The 19323-nt window shown below is 38.4% G+C and overlaps 1 long non-coding RNA gene across 2 annotated transcripts in view; it reads right to left on the reverse strand.

Annotated features, from left to right (window-relative positions):
• Positions 1-19323, reverse strand: part of LOC123386701 — a 36754-nt gene that overhangs the window by 14130 nt on the left and 3301 nt on the right. Inside the window, exon 3 of one of the 2 annotated variants that reach the window (XR_006601003.1) lies at positions 18466-18603. This is a non-coding gene — a long non-coding RNA (uncharacterized LOC123386701). Of the gene's footprint in view, positions 1-17971; positions 18604-19323 lie in introns of those variants that run through there. The other variant, XR_006601002.1, reaches the window with a different exon arrangement.

Genomic DNA, 19323 nt, shown 5'->3' on the forward strand with positions numbered 1-19323 from the left:
AAAGATCTATCTTTAAAAGAAGCAGCCAAGGGGTGCCTGGGTAGCTCAGTCGGTTAAGCATTGGACTCTTGATTTCAGCTCAAGTCATGATCTCACAGTTGGTGAGTTTGAGCCCTGCATTGAGCTCCACACTGTTAGCCTGGGATTCCCTCTCTCTGCCCCTCCCTGCACACACTGCCTGCACTCTCTCTTTCTCTCTCTCAAAATAAATAAACTTTAAAAAAATTAAAATTAAAAAAAGCAACCAATAGAAAAATGGGCAAAATACAAGCATTTCACAAAGCAATATGCCCAAATTTCCTGTGTGTGTGTGTGTGTGTGTGTGTGTGTGTATTAAGACTTAATATATATATATTGACTATACATATATATATATATATAGACTTTAACCATAAACAAAAAGATATAATTTTGACTACATTAAAATAAAGACCTTCATTTCATGAGAAGACCTCATAAAGAGAGAAAGCACAAAACATGAAAGAAAATATTTACAACATACATGGGTGACAAAAGGCAATCTTGAACATAAAGAATTCCTACAAATAAATTAAAAGACCATCTTTTGCCAAAAATGAGCAAAAGTCTTTAACAGGGAGTTCACACATCAGCAATAAACATAAAAAGATGTTTGGCATCATTGGTAAGTAATTAGGTTCGTGTAAAGCAAAACCACAGATACTATTACACATTCACCAATCTGCCAAAAATTAAATAGTGTTACACCAAAAAAGCATGTGAAATAATGGGAATGTCCATGAGCTACTGATGAGACTGTAAGTTGGTACAACTTTGAAAAACAAGCTGACATATGTTGAATATACATGTACCCTAAGAATGAGCAATCTACTCAAATATATACCCTGGATAGACTCTTACACTTGAGCATCAAGATGCATGAAGGGGTGCCTGGCTGGCTTAGTCAGTAATGCATGCAACTCTTGATCTTGGGGTTGTGAGTTCAAGACTCATGGTGGGCATAGAGATTACTTAAAAAAAAAAAAAAGATACATGTAAAGAAGGTGTATAGGGGCGCCTGGGTGGCTCAGTCGGTTGAGTGTCCAACTTCAGCTCAGGTCACGATCTCGCGGTCCGTGAGTTCGAGCCCCGCGTCGGGCTCTGGGCTGATGGCTCAGAGCCTGGAGCCTGCTTCCGATTCTGTGTCTCCCTCTCTCTCTGCCCCTCCCCCATTCATGCTCTGTCTCTCTCTGTCTCAAAAATAAATAAACGTTAAAAAAAATTTTTTTTAAAAAGGTGTATAAATAATACTGAGAGTAATTACCAAAAACTGGAAACTCAATAAAACTGTCTGTCAGTAGTAAAATAGATGGATACATTGTGGTATATTTATATAATGGAATATTATAATGTATGAACTATAGCTAGACAGCACAAAAGAATTTCACGATGTTGAGCCAAAAATGAAAGTTAAGGGGTGCTTCGGTAGCTCAGTTCATTGAGCTTCTGACTCTTGATTTCAGCTCAGGTCATGGTCCCAGGGTCGTGAGATCAAGCCCAGCTTCGGGCTCCAAACCAAACTTGGAACCTGCTTAAGATTCTCTCTCTCTCTCTCTCTCTCTCTCTCTCTCTCTCTCTCTCCCTCTTCTTCTCTCCTCTGCTTACACTGTCTCTGTCTCTCTCTCCCTCTCAAATAAATAAAATGAGAAAAAATTTTATATACAAAATGCAAGTTAAAATAATAGATAATATGATTCAAATTAAAGTTCAAAAACAGGTAAAATTACATTGTTTAAAGATGTATATTTAAGTCTTAAAACTATAAGGAGAAGGAAATAATTTTCAGGAAAGGCTGAATAGTGGTAACCTCCTATGGAAGGAGGGGATTGTGATCCAGAAAGAACACAGAGGCAGGGAAGCAATTGCGGGTAGTGTTGTATTTCTTGATGAGGATGGTGGTTTTATGGTCGTGAAATTGTTTATTTATTGTATGTACCTTCTTTACGGTATAGTTCATATTCTTTTAAGTCCAAAAAGCTTTCCAAAGTCAGCTAAAAAGTGGTAGAGATCAGGGCGTCTGGGTGGCTCAGTCAGTTTAGTGTCTGACTCTTGATTTTGGCTCAGGTCATGATCTCACAGTTCATGAGATCAAGCCCTGCTCTGGGCTCTGTGCTAACAGCATGGAGCCTGCTTGGGATTCTCTTCTCTCTGCCCCGCCCCCCCCCCCCACCAACAAAATAAATAAAACATTAAAAAAGAAAAGTGCTGGAGATCATAAACATGAGAAAGTGATTTTAGCGATTATAAATGTTACATACTTGGTTTTTTAAAATTTAGACCCTGAACAAAATCTTGAAAAAAAAACAAAGTTGGAGGTCTCATGCTTGCTGGTTTCAAAATATATTACAAACCTACAATAATTAAAACAGTGTGGTACCCACATAAGCCAGACATATGGACCAATGGAATAGAGTAGAGTCCAGTAGTGAATCCTCACACATATAGTTAAATGGTCGCCAACAAGGTTGCCAAGACGACTCAGTGGTGAAAATCCTTTCAATAAATAGAGTTTGGAAAACTGGGTATCCACATGACTGAAGAATGAAGGTGGACCCTTACCTTACACCATATATAAAAAATAATTCAAAATAAATACTTAAATGTAAGATATAAAACTGTAAAAATCCTAGAAGAGAACATATGGGAAAGCCTTCATGACATTGGATTTAGCAATTATTTCTTGGAAATGACACCAAAAACCACAGGCAACACAGGCAAAAACATACAAACGGGACTAAAACCAAACTTTCAAACTTCTATGCATCAAAGGATATAATCAGGGGCACCTGGGTGGCTCACGCAGTTAAGCATCTGACTTTGGCTCAGGTCATGATCTCATGGTTCATCAGTTCGAGTCCCATGTTGGGCTCTGCTCTGACAGCGTGGAAGTTGCTTGGAATTCTCTTTCCCTCTCTGCCCTCCCCTGCTCGCATTCTTTCTCTCTCTCTCAAAAATGAATAAATGTTAAAAAAAAAAAAAATAAACAGCATCTCAATGTCTTTTAGAGGTGCAGTTCCAAACAAAACAAAACAAAACAAAAGGATATAATCAACAGAGTAAAAATGCAGTCTACAGAATGGGAGAAAATATTTGCCAATCATACATCTAATAAGAAGTTAATGTCCAGGGTGCCTGGGTGGCTCAGTCAGTTGAGCATCTGACTTTGACCCAGGTCATGATCTCACGTTCATGGGTTCGAGCCCCGCGTTGGGCTCTGTGCTGACAGCTCAGAGCCTGGAGCCTGCTTTGGAATCTGTGTCTCCCTTTCTCTCTGCCCCTCCCCTGCTCACACTCTGTCTCTCTCTTTCAAAAAATAAAATAAAACATTAAAAAAAATAAAAAGAAAGAAGTTAAGGTCCAAAATATATATCTTTAAAACTCCTACAACTCAACAGCAACAAAAAACCCCAAGTAACCCAATTTAAAAATGAAAAGAACTTGAATAGATATTTCTCCAAAAAAGATATATAAATGGACAAGAAGCATATGAAAAGATGCTCAATATCACTAATCACTACAGAAATGCAAATCTAATGAAATATCAGCTCTCACCCATCAGGATGACCATTATCAAAAAAACCCCACTATGTTGGGGGGCTCAGTTGGTTAAGCGTCTGACTTTGGCTCAGCTAATGACCTCATAGTTTGTGAGTTCAAGCCCCATGTTGGACTCCATGCTGACAGCTCGGAGCCTGGAGTCTGCTCTGGATTCTGTGTCTTCCTCTCTCTCTCTCACCTTCCCCAGCTCACGTCTGTCTCTCTCTTTCTCAAAAATAAATAAATATTAAAAAAAATATATTAAAAAAAAACCCACTATGTAAAATAACAAGTATTGGCATGAATGTGGGGAAAAAAGGAAGCCTTGTGCACTGTTGATGGGAATGCAAACTATTGTGGCCACTGTGGAAGACAGTATGGAGGTTCCTCAAAGGTTTTAAAATACAACTACCTTATGACATGGTATCACACTATCGGGTATTTACTCAAAACATATGAAAACATTAATTCGAAAGGATATATGCATCCCTATGTTTACAGCAGCATTATTTACAATAGCCAAGATATAGCAGCAGCCCAAGTGTTCCTCGATTAATGAGTGGATAAAAAAGAGGTGGTATATATGTATGATGGAATAATATTCAGCCATAAAAAAAGACTGAAATCTTGCCATTTGCAACAACATGGATAGATGTAGAAAGTATAATCCTAAATGGAATAGTCAGAGGAAGACAAATACCATATGATTTCATTAAGTGTGGAATTTAAGAAACAAAACAACCGGGGGCAGCTGGCTGGCTCAGTTGGTAGAGCGTACCACTCTTAATCTCAGGGGCATGAGTTTGATCCCCACATTGGGCGTGGAGACTACTTTAAAAACAAACAAAAAGAAACAAACAAACAGGGGCGCCTGGGTGGCGCAGTCGGTTGAGCGTCCGACTTCAACCAGGTCACGATCTCACGCTCCGTGAGTTCGAGCCCCGCGTCGGGCTCTGGGCGGATGGCTCAGAGCCTGGAGCCTGTTTCCGATTCTGTGTCTCCCTCTCTCTCTGCCCCTCGCCCGTTCATGCTCTATCTCTCTCTGTCTCAAAAATAAATAAATAAACGTTAAAAAAAAAAATTAAAAAAAAAAAAAAAAAAAAAAAAAAAAAAAAAGAAACAAACAAACAAAGGAGAAAAAGACAACCAAGAAACAGACTCTTAACCATACAGAACAAACAGATGGTTGGGGAGGTGGGAGGGTTATGGGATTAAAGAGCACACTAATCATGATGAGTATTGAGTAATGAATGTATAGAACTGTTGGATCACTATATTGTATACCTGAAACAATATGACACTGTATGTTAATTATACTAGCATTAAAATTTTAAAAAACTTAAAATTAGGGGTGCCTGGGTGGCTCAGGCAGTTAGTTAAGCGTCCGACTTCGTTCAGGTCATAATCTCACTGTTCAAGCCCCTCTCTGGGCTCTGTGCTGACAGCACAGAGCCTAGAACTCGCTTCAGATTCTGTGTCTCCCTCTCTCTCTGCTGCTCCCCTATTCATTCTCTGTCTCTCTATCTCAAAAATAAACATTAAAAAATTTTTAAACTTAATAAAATGAAAACAAAACAGTAATAAGTGTTGGTGAGGGTTTGGAGAAGTTGGTACCCTTGTATACTATTGATAGGAATGTAAAATAGTACAACCACTATGGAACAGTATGGATATTCCTCATAAAGTTAAAAATAGAATTAACCATATGATCTAAACACCTTTGGATACATATTGAAAAGAATTGAAAGCAGGATCTTGAAAAGATATTTGCACACCCATGTTCATAACAGCATTATTCACAGTAGCCTTGAGAAGAGGGCAACCCAAATATCCAGAAAAAATAGATGAATAGATAAACAAAATGTGATGTACATAGAGTGGAATATTATTCAACCTTGAAAAGCCCAGAAATCCCATCACACGCTACAACATGGATGAAACTTGAGGACATTGTACAAAGTGAAGTAAGCCAGTCACAAAAAGACAAATACTGTATGATTCCACTTACATGAGGTATCTGAAGTAGCCAAATTAATAGAAACAGAAAGTAGAATGGTGGTTGCAGAAGCTGCTTGGGGGAGAGGGTAATGAAGAGTTCTTTAACAGATACAGAATTTTGCAAGACAAAACAGTTTTGAAGATGTATTGCACAACAATGTGAATATACCTAACACTACAGAACTGTACATTTAAAAATGGTTAAGGAGCACTGGGTGGTTCAGTTGGTTAACCATCTGACTTTGGCTCAGGTCATGATCTCACAGTTCATGAGTTCGAGCCCGTCATAGGGCTCTCTGCTGTCAGCGTGGAGCCTGCTTCAGATCCTCTGTTCCAAACCTCCTCTCAAAAACATAAAAATAAAACATTAAAAAAATTATAAAAGTACTACTTGTTAGGTTTTAAAAAATAAAACTAAAATAAAAAAAGATCACAAATATGTGGGGGTTTTTTCTACCACAATTAAAATTCTAAAAAACTAAATCAGTTGCATCTGAATCACTGAATGTTGAAATTGTGTCCTAAGGAAAATGAGTGGGGCAAGCATAGAAGATGTTATTTTAATATTCTCTTGTTATCTGTGCTAATTGTGCAATTTTTGTTCTAATTACAAATGGTATACCATGTTTTCAAAGTTTGGCCGTTTTTGTGAGTTGTTTTTATTTGGTCCAAAAAAGCATGAACTCATAATCCTGTATCTTTTTAAGCATGTTGCTCCTTATAATTTCAACTATGCAATCTCAAAAGATACAGAAAAACCATTCAATAAAATTCAATGCCCACTTATTATTTAAAAAAACAAAAACCAGGGGAGACGGGTGGCTCAATCATTTAAGCGTCCAACTCTGGATTTCAGCTCAGGTCATGATCTCATGGTTTGTGAGGTCGAGCCCTGCATCAGTCTCTGCCCTCACAGTGTGGAGCCTGCTTGGGATTCTCTCTCTCTACCTCTCTCTGCCCCTTCCCCCACAGAAGTAAATTTAAAAAAAACCAAAACTTTAAAAAACAAAACAAATTTTCAATCTAGCAAAAGAAGGGAGGGTCCTTAACTGATAAAGGTTAACTATCAGAAGCCTATAAAAACCCACAGTGAAATACTACACTTAAAAGTAAAACAATAGGAACTAAAAAATAGTTTCTAAATAGTTACTTTAGGAACTAAATAAGAATGCTTACTGTCATCACTACTTGTTGATCTCTAGGAAAGCTGATTAAATCCTCATTTAGCTGCTGAGAAAACTATAGCCCAAAAGGAGTAAGTAATTATCAAGAGGCCACATAGCTACTAATCAAGACTGAAGTTTTGAAAGCGAATCTAACCAAAGGGTTTATATTTTTACTTGTGATAACAACGAAGGAATGTTCAACCAGGCACAACCAAGTAACTCCAAACATTCAGACTCAATTCCTTAGTTAAGTGAGGATTTGGTAGATAGCTTTGATTAATAGAATGAGGGCGCCATAATCAGATAACAGAATAAATCCAATTTTCTCTTTGGTTAAGGGGGCAGAAGGGCTTCAAGGGAAGTTTGTTCAGTTAAATTGGATTAGACACATAACACTAAGGTATTCGTTTTTCAGTTATCATAGTAATGGCGACACTTTTCCTAAGACAATTCCAAATAACTATAACAGGAAAAAGTTATATGGCATTATCAGTAAATAGTCATTTATGGATCATTTTGTCTTTGTAAACGAATCACTTTGGAGCTATTTGGACCTTTTTATCATACTAAATAGAACGTTAGTACTGCCAAGGCATACATCTATTACTGTCTGTTACTCCTTTACTAGTCACTCAGGTGATTTCTTAGAAGCTTCTCAACATTCTACAAATAGAATTTATATATATTATATATATAATATATATAAAGATATTTTTTTAAGTAATCTCCACACCTAACAGGGGGCTCAAACTCACAACCCCGAGATCAAGAGTCACATGCTCCACTGACTAAGCCGGCCAGGAGCCCCTACAAATAGAATTTTTGTTGAATGTACAGAGGTCCCTTTTATAACATTTTCCTATTACAGTATCTTGAATGAGGCAGCTTTGAACTGAACAGTTCTTAATAATTTAAACATTTACAGATGGATTAAAACTTCTTTAATTTTTTCCCAATAAACTATGTAAATTTTACAGTAAATTTGTAAAACAATCAAACATAACTTTTACAGTGCAGTGTCACCTGCTGTAGTAAATTCTAGTCCAGCTACAATATGTACCATGAGAACCCCAAACAATACCACATTCTGTACTATAATCTAAAAAATGATAATAAGGATTAATAAATAGACTTTCGTTAGGCTGTTTCCTTCAAGACTTCAAAAATAGTGCCTAGTCATAAGGCCACAAGCTACTCTATCAGAAATATGCAAGACTAAGCAATTTTACAAGAAGGACACACTAGATGTCGCTGTGGAACTCACTGTAGTTTGTAATACAGGTCCCTGCCCTGCCCCCTGCATGCCACCAACCCCATCCAAAAGGTTTCCTATCAAACCTTTCATAAACCATTATGGCTTAAAGTGAAGAAGCCATTACCATTTTGTAAAAACAGAAATCCCCTTTGGATTTCTTTTGATTAGGGAAAACCAGGCACAAAGGCAGGTATTTTGTAAAAGCAAAGTGGCCTAAAGCAAATTTTGGGTAGAGGAGGAAACCTGTATTTCTTACTATTGGAGGACTTTACTAAGTAGAGTCTGTCACTTGTAAATAACACTTAAAATGTTGATTTGCTAGGGGTTCCTGGCTGGCTCAGTTGGTAAAGCATGTGACTCTTGATCTCTGGTTTGTAAGTCTGAGTTTTACATTGGGTGTAGAGATTACTTAAAAATAAGATTTAAAAAAAAAATTTTTTTTTTTTTACATTTATATTTGAGACAGAGAGAGACAGAGCATGAACGGGGAGAGAGGGAGACACAGAATCGGAATGAGCATAAAGGTAGACTAATAGAAAGTCAATAAATAGGAAATAAGCAGCCTTAATGATGCCTTATAATTTCCAATATAATATAACTTGATTATCAAGATTTTTTATAAATTTTTTTTTCAACGTTTATTTATTTTTGGGACAGACAGAGACAGAGCATGAACGGGGGAGGGGCAGAGAGAGAGGGAGACACAGAGTCGGAAACAGGCTCCAGGCTCCGAGCCATCAGCCCAGAGCCTGATGCGGGGCTCGAACTCACGGACCGCGAGATCGTGACCTGGCTGAAGTCGGACGCTTAACCGACTGCGCCACCCAGGCGCCCCCATTATCAAGATTTTAAAATCAATTTAGGATAATTTACTAATGACAGCATAACTCTTTTATTATGTTTGTGATTTTTGACAGATGGACATTATCAGGACAATATTTATTTATTTATTTATTTATTTATTTATTTATTTATTTATTTATTTATTTTTGATAGAAACAGAGCACAAGTGGGGGAGGGGCAGAGAAAGAAGGACACCCAGAATCCGAAGCAGGCTCCAGGCTCCAGGCTCCGAGCTGTCAGCACAGAGCCCAACACGGGGCTCAAACTCACAAACTGAGAGATCATGACCTGAGCCAAAGTCGTCGCCTAACCGACTGAGCCACCCAAGCGGCCCAGGACAATATGTCTTGATAGCTAAAGTATTCTTCCTCTTTCCTCTCTGCACCCCCTTTTAGGGTGTGAGATAAACAAAAATACAATTGACCCTTGAACAACACAGGTTTGAACTGCGCAGGTCTGCTTACAGGATTTTTTTTTGATAAATACAGTAGTGTACTGTAACCAGAGCCATTTACATTACTAACTTACATATAGTAAATCCTGGAATATCCAAAACATCAGGGTAATCATTTTTTTTTGTTTCTTTTTTCTAAAAAAAAATTAAAGATTTTAAAAACTAATACATATAAATGGTTCAAAAGTTTAAATATATAAAAAAAAGATATAGTGAAAAGCTTCCCTCTTGCTCATGACCTCCAGCTATTCAATTTTCTACTGTATAGGCAACCAATGTTATTAGTTTCTGTGTGTATATCTTTGCAGAGACATTATACACACACACACACACACACACACACACACACACACACTTACCCCTCTTTAACACAAATGATACTATATTGTGTTATTGTGTATATATCTTACTTTTTCATTTGACAGTATTTTGGAGATCTTTCTACATCAGTACAAAAGTTTCCAGTTCTATCTATCTATCTATCTATCTATCTATCTATCTATCTATCCATCCCTCCATTCATCCACAGTTGCACAGTATTCCATGTATGGCTGTACCTGAACTTATTTAACCCTATTGGTGGACTTATACATTGTTTCCAATCTGTTGTAGTTATAACTAATATCACAATGAATCATCTTGTTGCATACATTGTTTTGTTCCTAGAAGTGAGATGACTGGACTAAAAGGTAGATGCATTTGTGATTTTTAATAGATGGACATTGTCAGGATGTCTTGATAGCTAAGGTATTCTTCCTCTCTCTCTCTCTGCACCTCCTTTTAGTAGTATGTCTGTGAGATAAACAAAAATACAATTGACCCTTGAACAACACGGGTTTAAACTGCTCAGGTCTACTTAGAGGATTTTTTTTTCAATAAATACAGGGTAGTATTGTAAATATACTTTCTCTTCCTTACAATTTTCTTAATATTTTCTCTAGCTTACTTTATTGTAAGAAGAGAGTATATAATACATATACAAAGTATGTGTTAAATGACTATTTTATTGGTAAGGCTTCTGGTCAATAGAAGGCTATTAGTAGTTAAGTTTTGGGGGAGTTACAAGTTATACTCTCATTTTAGACTGTGTGTGGGGTCAGCATTCCCAACCCCAACATTGTTCAAGGGTCAAACTGTATGTGTAACCATGTACCATGCAAAGGCATTTAATCTTAAGTGGGACTGGAGCCAGCTGTATATTTTTAGTTTATGGGTTTTATTCTCGTTCTTCCCTTTATTACCTATTATTTGTCATTTGTCCCTCCTTGTAGTTGTCAACTGACTTGTATAACAGCTTTTCTGTTGCCCCTTCCTATTCTCACTTCTAATCTTTCAGCAGCTTAAAAAGCAAGTCTCCAAGTTTATTAGGTTTCTGTCAAGATCAAACTATATTCACTAACTTTATAATTTGTTTCTCAAATCAGAGGTCAGAATTCTACATTTGTTTTGAATCTGTAATCTGAGTTATTCAGATTTTTTATATGTAGTTCCTTCACAGTAAGACAGCTCTATATCTTAATATTCTTTCTAAATTATCCATATAGGGGCACCTGGGTGGCTCAGTCGGTTAAGCGTCCGACTTCGGCTCAGGTCATGATCTCACGGTTCGTGAGTTCGAGCCCCGCGTCGGGCTCTGTGCTGACAGCTCGGAGCCTGGAGCCTGCTTCCAATTCTGTGTCTCCCTCTCTCTCTGCCCCTTCCCTGCTCATGCTCTGTCTCTGTCTCAAAAGTAAATAAACATAAAAAAAATTAAAAATAAATAAATAAATAATCCATATATATCTTGACGTGACTGTAACAATTGTTAAACACAAAGAATTGAGGTTAAAAATACATCAAATTGGGGTGCCTGGCTGCCTCAGTCGTAAGGGCATGCGACTCTTCTTTTTAAAAAACAGCCAGTGATTATCAATTCACCTTATTTTTTTATTTTTATGTTTTTTTAATGTTTATTTTTGAGAGAGAAAAAGAGTGCGTGCATGTGTGAGCAAGGGAAGGGCAGAGAGAGGGAGACAGAGGATCCCAAGCGGGCTCCTCAGCTGACAGCAGAAAACCCGATGGGGGCTCAAATTCACAAACTGCAAGATCATGACCTGAGCCGAAGTTGGACGCTTAACCGACTGAATCACCCAGGCGCCCTGAGCATGGCAACTCTTGATCGTGAGTTCTAGCCTAGCCCCACTTTGGGTATAGAGATTACTTAAATATATATGTAAAATCCATCAAGTACACATTCAAATGTTCTATAGATAGCATAGCATCTCAGAGTATAAGTGTATCAATATGATTCTATAACTATTGTGCTACCAAGTGATTGTCTCTTGGCTCTAAATCCACTTCTCTTGGCTCTAAATCCACTTCTCTACACTCACTCAGCCGTAGTACTGACAGGAGCAAGAAACTATTTTATGTTCCACCAGTAGGGGGTGCTAGAACAGAATGAAAGGCAGGACTAGGGAGTTGGGAGTTTGCTGTTGTTCCCGTTAGAATCCTTCACATCTTCACTCCTTCACTCTGACAGCAATAGTTATTTCCTGTTCCCAGTTTTTTCTAGCATTTCCAGAACCAGGCTTATTGAGTCCCCTCAGAGACACCAGCAGCAGTCAGGCAGTGCCTTCTCAGAGGTTTGGGTCCCCATTCCAGAAGGCCCCTCCTCCTAGCTGCTAAGTTCTAATATCCCCTGCCTCTTTACTGTGTTCCTCCAGCAGCAGGGGTAGTAAATGCTTTCTGTGGTTATTATCTGTGACTTCGGTGTTTTTGTGCCTTTTCAGTTCTCCAGTGCCTGTTTAACCAATTCCCATATTAAATATTGTTAAAATAACTCATGTGGGTTTTTTTTAATGATAAAATGACTGTAGTTTCAGTTCATCAAGGAAAACAAGCATAAAATACTCAACCATCCACTTTGAATGAACACTTCAGTCTTTATAAAATGTCCATACTGCCTCATTCTCAGTAAAAGGAATGACATTTATTGAAATCACTCCTAGCTATCTAGAAAATCTTGAAAACAGGACAGTCTTGAAAAAGGGACAATGAAAAATTTTTGTAGGTAGACTGAACTGTTGGCTTCTAAAAATAATATAAAAACATCAAGGTAAATGGCAAGACACATAATCTATTTTAAGCTATGAATCTGTCGCATGACAAGTGGTTATAACAAATGAATGCAAAGAATGTGACTACTCTGTAGTGATCCTTGAACTTAAAATTGAAACCATATCTCTAATAGATTTCTCTAAGACAGGCTTGGCAGCATGTAAACTGTTCAGCAAATATTTATGGAACACTTTTTATATGCACAGCTGGTGCTCTAGGTGTGGAGAATCCACTGATGAGCAAAACAGACCCTTGTAGAATGTATGAGCTCATAGACAATGTAAAGTAGGTAAATGCTTTCTCAGCCTCAGCAAATGGAACGAGTTCAGTTCTGCAGTTGGGAATGCCCAAAATAAGTAGGATTCAAGGAGAAATAACTAACTCCAGGACTAGGGCATAAAATGAACAAGTGAGCCAGGAATACGTTGCATCAGAAAGTAAAGATGTACTCAGAAAGTGATGGAACATGTTAAAAGAACACAAAAGCCAGGTTGGAGGGGCCCTCACTGGGATAATCTGAACATCAAAATAACAGTAATGTGTTATAACCAGAATCCATGGTAATAGAATCCAGAGTCTACACTGATAATAAACCAACAAAAAACAAATAGTAAATAAATAAACAAGGAAAACTCATTGTTAGAATGGAATGGTCAACCACAAAAAATGTGAAGGAACAAGGATTTAGAAAATATCCATTTGGGGGGCTCCTGGGGGGCTCAGTCAGTTAAGCGTCCAAACTTTTGGTTTTAGCTCAGGTCACGATGTAACAGTCTGTGGGTTTGAGTCCTGAGTTGGGCTCCACACAGGCTTGAGATTCTCTCTTCCTCTCTCTGCTCCTCCCTGGCTTGTGTGTGTGTGCATACACACTCCCTCTCAAAATTAATAAGTAAACTTTAAAAAGAAATGTATTCTGAAGTATTAGAGGTAAAACATAAGTCTGCAAATTACTCTGAAATGGCTCAGATTATATAGATGAATGGATGGACAGAGGCATCAATAGATGGATAGATAGATTAAAAAGAAACTTAAAGTGGTTGCAGCAAGGGGCACATGGGTGGCTCACTCAGTTAAGCGCTGGACTCTTGATTTCAACTCAGGTCATGATTCCAGCATCATGGGATAGAGCCCTGTGTCAGGCTCTTTGCTGAGTGTGGCGCCTGCTTAAGATTCTCAGTCTCTCTCCCTCTGACCCTCTCCTCCACACGCCCTTTCTCTCTCTCAAAAAAAATAAATAAAATTGTGTGGTGTGTGTGTGTGTGTGTGTGTGTGTGTGTGTGTGTGTGTGTGTGTGTTTTCTTCACTTCATACAGCCAGGGTCAACAGGATTTGTAAGGTTGATGCCAAGGAGGCGGCCGGGAGGACTGGAAAGTTGGTTACATTCAGGGGGAATGAGCGAATAAGAGGCAATATACTGAAGATAATGAAAACCGGTTTCATCTCTATCAGAGAAGGGAATTATAAATGTGGAAAGGAAAAAAGGCTAGAATGAATCCTGTGGTATTCTGGTTTGGAATTGGAGATATTAGCATGAACTCATGGTTTTAAAAGAAAATATGAGAGATTGATTTAAATGTGTTTGTGTGTGTATGTATATATGCTGAGAGAGCCTAGAAGCAATAACATCCCAGAGCAATAAGCACATTTTGGTCTCGGATCAAATGTTATTCTCCTCTAAAGAGAACCAGAGCTCTTTGGAGAAAAGGCTGATTCCAGAGCTGGGGGAGAAAAAAGTAGATGAGTCTGGGGGAAGGGGTGGAAGGGTGGGTGAAATAGGTGATGGGGATTAAGACGTGTACTTGTAGTGATAAGCACCAGGCATGGCATAAAAGTGTTGAATCACTATATTGTACACCGGAAACTAATATTACACTGTTAAATAACTGGAATTTAAGTAAAAACTTAAAAATAATATTTTTTTAATGTAAATAAATAAATAAATAAATAGGAGGAATCTGGTACATTTGCTGTACCACAAAGTAACAAAGTGCTCAAAAACTGATGGGGACTTATCAAAAGAATACAGGATCAGCTTAAAGGGGTTTTATAGGCCAAATCTGTGTTAATATAAATACCAAAAGAATGTTTGTATTAGATTATAACTCATTGAATATGACAGGAATCCATTAGTCCACACTGATATAAATAAATAATTAAATAAATGAAAGAAATATAAATAAATAATTAAATAAACGAAGAGGAAGTAAAGCACTTCCTTACTGTAGAATAATAAATATAGAACTGATAGAGTTAGGAAATCACCATTTGGTGCACCTAGGTGGCTTAATCAGGTAAGTGTCTGACTCTTGATTTCGGTTTAGGTCATAATCTCACTGTTTGTAAGATTGAGCCCAAATCGGGCTCAGGCTCTGGGTTGATGGTTCGGAGCCTGCCTGGGATTCTCTCTCTCTCCCTCTCCCTCCCTCTCTCTGCTGCTCCCCCCACTTCTCTTTCCATGTCTCCAAATAAATAAGTAAATTTTTAAAGAATAAATAAGTTAAAAAAATTTTAAGAGTAATTATATTTCTATGTACACAGACTTCAGGTGTTTTTCATATTTTTAAAAAATGTTTATTTATTTATTCTGAGAGAGAGAGTGCAGGGTAGGACAGAGAGAGAAGGGGAGAGAGAGGATCCCAAGCAGGCTCCGTGCTACCATCACAGAACCCGACATGGTGCTTGAACTCTCAAACTGTGAGATCATGACCTGAGCTGAAACCAAGAGTAGGACGCTTAACCGACTGAACTACCCAGGTGCCCCTATCATATTTTTTTAAAAAATAAAAAGTCGGTTCCTAAGCTTCAGCCATACCACTTAAATAATGAAGTGAATAATATTGATTATTTAATTCAGACATCTAGTCTGATCAAACACCCAGGAACAAATTATTCCACCATATAAATTTCCTAGGTAAGTAAATTAGGCAGTTGACAAAACCCTATTTTGATTTTCTCCTACTTTGTAATTTAAGTGATAGATGATTTAAATATTTTTCAAATTGACATTCTTGAAATCAAAAGAAGGAAAAAAGTTTCTTTCCCACATTTCCAAGCAACACAAATGATAGAAAATTTGAGTAATTGCTAGTGTTATGTAAGTTAACTGTAATTGTGTTAAGAGTCAGCAACATTCAGTTTCTTTCAGAAGAATAAAGTCAGTCAGTTAATTCCACTAACATTTGAAGTTATGGCTCTCTAAACAATGTGTTTGATTCCCTAAAGCTATTCCCAATGGACTCCCTTCCAAGTTTAGAGATATAATAGAATTTTCCCTGAACTTTCTTTATGTTTACAAATTTTAATTTCATTTAGGGGTTGACATTAGGTTAATTTCATTTAGGGTTGACTACAATGCAACTGTACTCATTTGTGAATAGTCCCCTTAGTTATCTAGAGCAAAAATATTTCATAAGTGACATGAGGTTTGAATTACCACAAAACTACAACACATTTCAGTTCATGATGACCCACTGCATAAACTTAGGTGTTAAGTATACTCTGTCCTACATCTCTAAGGCTGAATGGAACTATTTCTACTCCTTTCAGTAAAGCTTAATTCCTTCATTTTATATTCATTACTTTTTTTATTAATTTTTTTTAACATTTATTCATTCCTGAGACACACAGACAGAGTATGAGGGGGAGGGGGGCAGAGAGAGAGGGAGGGAGACATAGAATCCGAAGCAGGCTCCAGGCTCTGAGCTGCCAGCACACAGCCAGATGTGGGGCTCAAACTCACAGATTGTCAGATCATGACCTGAGCCAAAGCTGGAGGCCCAACAAACTGAGCCACCCAGGCGCCCCTATTCACTACTTTTCATATTTGCTGTCCTTTGAGTGTATATATTTCTCTCTAAAATTTCTTGTATTGTTACTAAGCCTGTGGCTATTGTCCATCTTTGAACCACTGATATGCCCTGTCTCCTTTTATAGTTAAGCAGTTGCCCCATTTTGTACAGTGCACTGATGGTATACACCACAACTGTGCACGTGGTTCTTGTGCGTGCGACAACAATGTGAACGGTTTGAAGCAAACCAGATCTACGGAGATTCCCTTGTAGTAACTGAGCACTTTACATCCATGGCAAACCAGGTAACTCAGGATGTTGTCTCATTTTAGGGGTAGGAAACTTGTGTCAGACTCGTTCTATGGGTTCACGCTTTGAGTTCCTTAGATTATTGGTTCCTAAACCTGGCTGTTTATAGGAATCACCTGGGGATCTTAAAAAAATGGCAGATTCCAGGACTCCTCATCTGACTTAGTAAGTAGAATCTTTTGAGGTCTGAGAACATCTGTGTCTAAAAAGCCCCCCAGGTGCATTGATGAGAAACCATATTTGGGAACTTCTAACTTGTGACCACAAGGCCTCACTTAAAAGTTGTCAGGGTGGAGGCACCTGGGTGGCTCAGTCCGTTTAGCGTCTAACTCTTGATTTCAGCTTAGGTGATGACCTCAGGATTTGTGTGTTCAAGCCCTGCGCTGGGCTCCTCATGGTGACCATGAGGAGACTGTTTAAGATTCTCTCCCTCTGCCCCTCCCCTCCTCTTCTCATGCTCCCTCTCCCCTCCCCTGCTCAGGCTCCTGCACTTTCTCTCTCTTGCAAAATAAATAAATAAACTTTAAAAGCTGTGAGGGTAGGGGCACCTGGGTGGCTCAGTCAGTTAGGCCTCCAACTCTTGATTTCAGCTCAGGTCATGATCTCATGGTTCACGAGTTGGTTCGTGAGTTCAACCCCTGCACTAGGCTCCATGCTGAGCCTGCTTGGGATTCTCTCTCTCTCTCCCTCTCTCTCTGCCCCTCCACTCCCCTGCTTGTGGCTCTCTCTCTCTCTCTCTCTCTCTCTCTCTCTCTCTCTCAAAAATAAATAAACTTTAAAAAAAAAGTTTTTAAAAAGTTGTCAGGGTAGTAGATTATAGCCACTGAGTGACTAAAGTTGCCATCTATATGTGCAATTTCTATGAGGACTATTTTAGGGTCTGACATATCTAGGTATGCTTCTCCTCTGAGATAAAACATATTTTATGCTTTTAATTGCAGAAAGAAGGAAATTTCAAAATATCAAGAAATAAAGACTAGGTAAGAGTATTCCCCTGCCTTTATTTCCTATAAAATACAATATCCCTGAATATGCAGATAGAACTGCCACAGTTTTCATTCCCCTGCACCAAGATGGGTAACTTCAAGTGTCTTTACCTGGGCGCCAGAGCTCAGGGTGCACTTTGTACTCTTGGGATGTACTTTGGTAAAGGGATAGCCTCCAGTCTTACACCACGGTACTCTAGGCTCAACCTAGGATACCTTTCCAAAGAAGGATGGTGATCATTGGAACTTTTAAAACTTTTCAGAATGGAAATTACAGCCCCATTGTGAAGTCCATTTTATCTTATTTCAGATAGAAAAAGATAAATTTCTCCCTATTCTCTTTATGGAGACATGAAAATAAACAAGATTTCTAATCAGGAGCACGTGGGTGGCTCAATTAAGCATCTGACTTTGACTCAGGTAATGATCTCGGGGTTTGTGAGTTTGAGCCCTGTGTTGGGCTCTGTGCTGACAGCTCAGAGCCTGGAGCCTGCTTCAGATTCTGTGTCTCCCTTTCTATCTGCCCCTCCCCTGCTCGTGCTCTGTCTCTGTCTCTCAAAAATAAATAAACATTAAAAAATTAAAAAATTTTTCTAATAAAAAAGACAGTATCTAAGGTGCTTGAGGATATTGGTTTTTTCCCCCTTTTTTAGGAAAAGGAACTTCAGTCTACCTTGCATAATTTATTATATCCCTCTATTAGATGGCTGTGGTAGGAATTATGTAAGGATTTTCTGTGATTTGCCCATGCAGGGATGATCCTCAAATCGATAAGTGTTAACCTCTAGTAAGTTTACAAATGCCTGTTGGAAAGTTCTACTTGAATGTCCTATTTCTCTAGCATCTCCAATTCTGTTTATCTCTCAAATATGGTTCTGTGTTAGAATTGGCCACAAGGGAAATCTGTGCAGGATTTCAAAGGCAGAAGTGAAGCACTTACGCTCTGAAGGTCAGTGTAAGATGTGAGGCGCTACAGCAGCCCACGCACACACATGTTGATCTGCTGGCTTACCTGGGAGTGGAGCAGTGGCCAAGTGAGGAACTCTTTCAGCAACTCCAGGACCTTCTTCAGTTTCTCTGAGCCCTGGCCCAGATGCATGTGCAGCACCTTGGCTCCTATGAGCACTTGCAGCATGGCTCCTGCAGGTACCTGCATTTTTGACATGGTAGGTAGTAAGAAACAGATGCATGGTCTAGTTTATCCTCTTGAGATCCAGTTTGTCTTTGTGGGTTCCAGTTTGTCCCTGCTCATCCTCACTTCATGTCCAGCTTTCCTGCCTGATTGTACGCTCTATCGATTTATTGCAATTTCAGATGAAACCCCAGACACAGAGGAAACTTCTTCTCCAACTCCCACAATTTTAAAGACCTAGTCTCTAAAATAAACCTTATTTCATATGACTCATAGTGATTATGCTTCTCTGGTCAAACTCCGATACAGACAATGGTATTGGAAGTAATTCCAGAAAAACTAAACCTTCAAAATGGGTTCTATGAATTTGTTCTGGGTTATCCGATCTGATTGGATTTAAAGGCTCTGATGACCAGTTGTCAATGATAAAGGTGACACTGGTTGTGCATGGGATTCATTACTAAAAACAGTTTCTTAAATCATCACCTATGGTGACGGACAACTGTAATCAAGTGCCTAAATAAGGCAAGGCTTTGGATAACCATGTAGATGCTTCTATAAATTTTTAAACAAAAATAAGAAACACAATGGAGTTGGTTGGTTTATCCTAATTATGTTGGATAACTGCGGGAAAAGAAATGTGATGAGCTTAGGGCTTTAAATGTTCAGTTCTAGTAAAGGATCAGAAATCTTACCAAATCCAAAATCTAATCCTGATTTACAACTGAATTTCCAATC

The sequence above is a fragment of the Felis catus genome, chromosome B4, assembly GCF_018350175.1.
Source record: "Felis catus isolate Fca126 chromosome B4, F.catus_Fca126_mat1.0, whole genome shotgun sequence".
Classification (NCBI taxonomy): domain Eukaryota; kingdom Metazoa; phylum Chordata; class Mammalia; order Carnivora; family Felidae; genus Felis; species Felis catus.